The 5,217-nt window shown below is 38.4% G+C and overlaps 1 pseudogene; it reads left to right on the top strand.

Annotated features, from left to right (window-relative positions):
• The first annotated feature begins 1,260 nt into the window (after positions 1-1,260).
• LOC102765622 lies at positions 1,261-2,229 on the top strand (annotated as a pseudogene).
• Positions 2,230-5,217: the final 2,988 nt, after the last annotated feature.

The raw sequence follows: 5,217 nt of genomic DNA, 5'->3' as shown, positions 1-5,217 counted from the left end.
TTCTTAAATTTTATCATGAGGCATATTAGATAATGTTTCCATATGGATTACAAAGATCCAGACCCAGGAAGGCTGCAAATTCACTTTTGCTATCACAGTGCCTGAGACATACATTTCACAGTATGTTCTCTCACCTTGGCTATTCACATTAAAAAATTTATTAGGTAGGTGAAAATGAGTAAGATATTGAGATTCACATTGTAAACATTTCAATACCTATAAGAGCGAGAAATGAAATTTGTTGGTGTGTAAGGCATTTTAAGTCTGTGTTAAAATTTGTTTGTGCAAGTTATTTTTACTTGTTTATTAATTTATTTTAAATTAAAGTATAGTTTGCAACCAATATAACGTTATCTGTGTTGTACCCTGAAAGTTTGTTGCTTTTGAATAGTATAATAAAAGTGTTTTCATTTCTTTTTATGTAAGTATAGTTTGTATACAATATTAAGGTAGTTTTGGGTATAAAACATATTGATTCAACATTTATATACATTACAATGTGATTTCCACACCAAGTCTGGTAATCATCTGTGACTGTGCAGACTTATCACAATACTGTTGGCTATATTCTCTTAATCAATTTTCTAATTGGACTCTTTCAAAAAAAGAATTAGAGAATTTTATACGAGCTGACTGTTTTCCATTTATTCTTAGATGTATTATAAAAGGTTTGTGGAGAATGAATAATGTTCATTAGTTTTGTGTGGTCCAAACTGTCAGTCCTACAGTGTTCCCTCCATTGCTTTAATAATTTGTCAAATTGAAGAATAATTGACATCACACATTATATTAGTTTCAGGAGTACCACATAATGACTCTGTATTTTTATATATATTGCATTATGACCTCCACAGTATGTCTGGTTAACATTTGTCACAACAATAGTTACATTTTTTTCTTGTCATAAGAACAATTAAAATATCCACTCCAGTTACTTCCAATTGCACAAAACAGTATAATTAACTATAGTCACCATACTGTGCTTTACACCCCAATGATTCTTCTTTTATTTTTGTTAATGAGAGAATTGGGTAAGACACAGAATTTTTTATGTGTCTTCACATGGAAAAGAAAATTGTAATGAGAAATGGGACTAGAGATATTCTAAATGAGACCAGACAGACACCAAATATGGAAATTAGTTCCTTGATTTTTAAATATATCTAATAGAAGGTAGCATTTATGGTAGGTTACAAATGGTTTCTTGTGGGAAAATGAGTCATGTCACTTTTCCTATATCCTGATAGTCACCTCCACCACATGGAACTAGGGAACCTCACAGGATTTTCAGAATTTCTTCTTTTGGGATTATCAGAGGAACCAGAATTGCAACCCCTCATATTTGGACTGTTCCTCTCCATGTACCTGATCACACTATTTGGAAACCTTCTCATCACCCTGGCCATCAGCTCAGACTCCCACCTTCATACACCCATGTACTTCTTCCTCTCCAACCTGTCCTTGGTAGACATCTGTTTCACGTCCACCACCGTCCCAACGATGCTGTGGAACATCCAGACACAGAGCAAAGCCATAACCTACGGAGGCTGCATCACCCAGATGTATTTTTTCGCATTATTTGCAGGACTGGAGACCTCCCTGCTCACTGTGATGGCCTATGACAGGTATGTGGCCATCTGCCAACCCCTGCACTACATGGTCATCATGAACCCACGGCTCTGTGGACTACTGGTTCTGCTGTCCTGGATCATGAGTGTCCTGCATTCCTTGTTACAATGCTTAATGGTGTTGCGACTGTCTTTCTATCCAGACTTGGAAATCCCACACTTTTTCTGTGAACTCAATCAGATGGTCCAACTTGCCTGTTCTGACACCTTTTTTAATAACATGGTGATGTATTTTGGAGCTGTGCTCCTGGGTGGTGGTTCCTTTGTTTGTATCATTTACTCTTACTCTAGGATAGTGGCCTCCATCTGGGGAATCCCATCAGCGCAGGGGAAGTATAAGTGATTTTCTACCTGTGCGTCTCACCTCTCGGTCGTCTTATTATTTTATGGTACTATCCTAGGAGTGTACCTTAGCTCTGCTGCTGCCCAGAGCTCGCACTCAGCTGGAACAGCCTCGGTGTTGTACACCGTGGTCACACCCATGCTGAACCCCTTCATCTACAGTCTCAGGAACAAAGACCTAAAGAGGGTCCTGAAAAGATTGCTTGGTATGGCAGCTATGAAAGGACCACTTGTCCTGGGGCTGAAGAAATGCACATGACAGCTGGACCCAAAGCCTCAGAGCCAGATGTCATGATTTTTAGATCAGGTTGTGGAAGTAGTATGTACTCTCTCTGCACATTTTATGGATTTTCTTTGTCTATGATTTCTATATAATTTAATTGTATTGGTTTATTAATTTCTTGATGTTGTGAGATCTGACAGTTTTTTCATTGCTGTTTTTCTCTTCTCCCAAATTATTGTCAACCTTGGATGAAATATTTGGAAATACCTATTTATCTCATGAGACTGCATAGCTTTCTTAATAGCAATTTTTTAAAATGAAATTTATCATTCTGCATAATTTTTCTTTCATTTTACTAAAGAACAATCAGGAGTTGTACCACTTCTATTGAAATCAACTGCACTTGGTAACCAAAGCCATTTATACCATTTCATAGGAGAGGAAAATATAAGAGCTCAGTTTAACCCTGTTCATACTTCATTTCTTCATATATCACTACCATAACTGCTCTTTCTGAAAATGTAGACTTTAACATACAGTGTGTGTTATAAGAGGTCACTGGCTTCTCTTCCCTCATTAGGACCCTGTATTTATTTAGCTTGATGTCCATATTCTTACCATAGTCACTGACAAACTGACAAACAAATACATGTCTCCAATTCTAGTCAATGTTAGAACAGAAATTTCTATAAATTGTTTGACATAATATGCCCTTACGGTCTGAGATGACTTTAAGTATGAGGAAGCAAAACTTTAAGTCACATATTTATTACCATGCAAACTAGTTTTTTCATGGTGTATGTTTACTGATTGATGTATGTAAGATCAGTGTTCATATTAAAGGGATTTATTATTTTGATGCTTTGCTTGGCATAATGATATTTTCTATTGAACTATCTTCCTGCTTCCACTATGATTCCTTCTATTGTCCTAAATGAAGCATCTCACCCTACTCTAGTCATAACCACTACAATTTTAGGGACTTAACCATATCATTCATTATGTATACTAATATGTGACCTATAGATATGGCATATATGTACATGAGTGACCAAAGGATGACACACTAGGGAGTTGGATTCCTGTCCCGTTCTGTGATTATGTCGTAAATTTTGCACAAACATGCATATTCTTTCAACCTTTTCTGGTTACCTACAAGGGAACCTCAGTGGAGATACTTTTTAATGCACTTATCTGAAATAAACTTCAAGGACAGATTAATCATGACTGTTACCTTCAAATGTCTTTACAAATGCCTAGAATGGGGAAAAGCATATGATTATAATTGACCTCAGTTTTGTTTGCTTTTATTATTGTACTAGAGGCCTGGTGCACAAAATTCATGCATGGGGGCAGGGGAGGCGTCCCTCAGCCCAGCCTGCTCCCTCTCCATCCAGGACTCCACAGGGAATGTTTGACTGCTGGTTTAGGCACAATATGTCTTACTGCCAGTTTAGGCCCAATTCCTGGATTTGGGCCTAAACTGACAGTCATACATCCCTCTTGCAATCCAGGACTGCTGACTCCTAACCCCTTGCCTGCCTGCCAGCCTGATCACCCCTAACCTCCTTTGCCTCGGCTGCTGCCACCATGGATTTCTCCGGAAAGACGTTTGGAAGATATATGGTCTAATTAGCATACTACCCTTTTATTAGTATAGAGCAGATAGCTATTGCTATATAACAAGCCATCCTAAAAGCACTTGTTTGACTATAATGCCTAATAATCAAATGGGATTGGATGGTGGGACATTGTTCTGATTTATTCTGGGCTCCTCATGAGTCTCTTCATTATGTTTCTAAACCTCTTTCATGATGTTTTGTGCATCTGTATTGCACTTCTTCAATCAATATGTGATGTTTCATGCATATATATGTGTGTGCTTCTGTTGATCTTAGAGTTGATGTAAAAATAGTTTATCAAATGTGAATTGCCTTAATTTAATATCATAGCTCCCATAGTTATATATGAAACCTTGCTTTATTCCCATTATAAGCGATATTCACCACCACTTTCCTGTGTGATGCAGCTACTTGTGCTCTTGATCTGACATGAGTTATCAATCACTAGAATTTTTAATTCTAACTAATTTATTGAAGTATAATTGCATAAAGCAAACTACAAACATTTTAAATATACAGCTTGCTGAATTAAAGAAGCCATATATTAAAAAAGAAGCCATATATAAATTAAGAGTATATAGTGTGTAGGTCCATTAATATGTGAAATGATGCACAATAAGTTTTAACTGCATTATGTTACTGTCAAAAGTGTACTCCACCTGTCTTCAGTTTTCTTCTTTCTGAAGATAATTTGGAATAATAAACGTTACTTCAAACGGATGCTGCAAGTGACAAATAAAATGTTAAATATGCTTTGTTGAGTCCAAAGAAAATGTTCAAGCATGAGCATTGTTTGTAAGTGTGTTCACTTGTATATGTATTTCATGTACACACCAACACATATATATGTACATGCACACATGCTCATTCATAATCCCATCTATGATTATTATGAAAGACACCTTGAGAGAAATTTGAAGAATTCTATCTAATAAAGAGGGAATATGCTAATTGACCCTCATGCTGTTGCAAATATGGTGGCGCCCACAGCTAATAAAGAGAGAATATGCTAATTACTGCTCCACCCTCAAAGATGGCAGCGCCCACAGCGATTAAGGAGGGAATATGCTAATTGACTGCCATGGCCTCAAAGATGGCAGCACCCACAACCACAAGATGGCAGCACCCAGTCCCCTCAACCCTGCTGGGGAGGCAGGTGCACAGCAAGGCTGGGCCTACCTGGCTGCTCTGCATGTCTGCCTCTGGAGTCTCCCAGTCCTCTCAGCACCACAGCTGCCCAGGGCCACCCGAGACTCAGGTAACCAGGGCCAGTCTAGGCTTGTGCTGCTGGCAGTAGCAGCAGCAGAGGTGTGATGGGGCGTCACCTTCCCCTGGTCTCCGGATTGCCTTCTGCCCCTGAGGGATCCCGGACTGTGAGAGGGGGCAGGCCAGGCTCAGGGAC

This window comes from Myotis davidii, unplaced genomic scaffold (genome assembly GCF_000327345.1).
Source record: "Myotis davidii unplaced genomic scaffold, ASM32734v1 scaffold2425, whole genome shotgun sequence".
NCBI classification, from domain to species: Eukaryota; Metazoa; Chordata; class Mammalia; order Chiroptera; family Vespertilionidae; genus Myotis; species Myotis davidii.
This window is presented reverse-complemented; position numbering and strand designations above follow the sequence as displayed.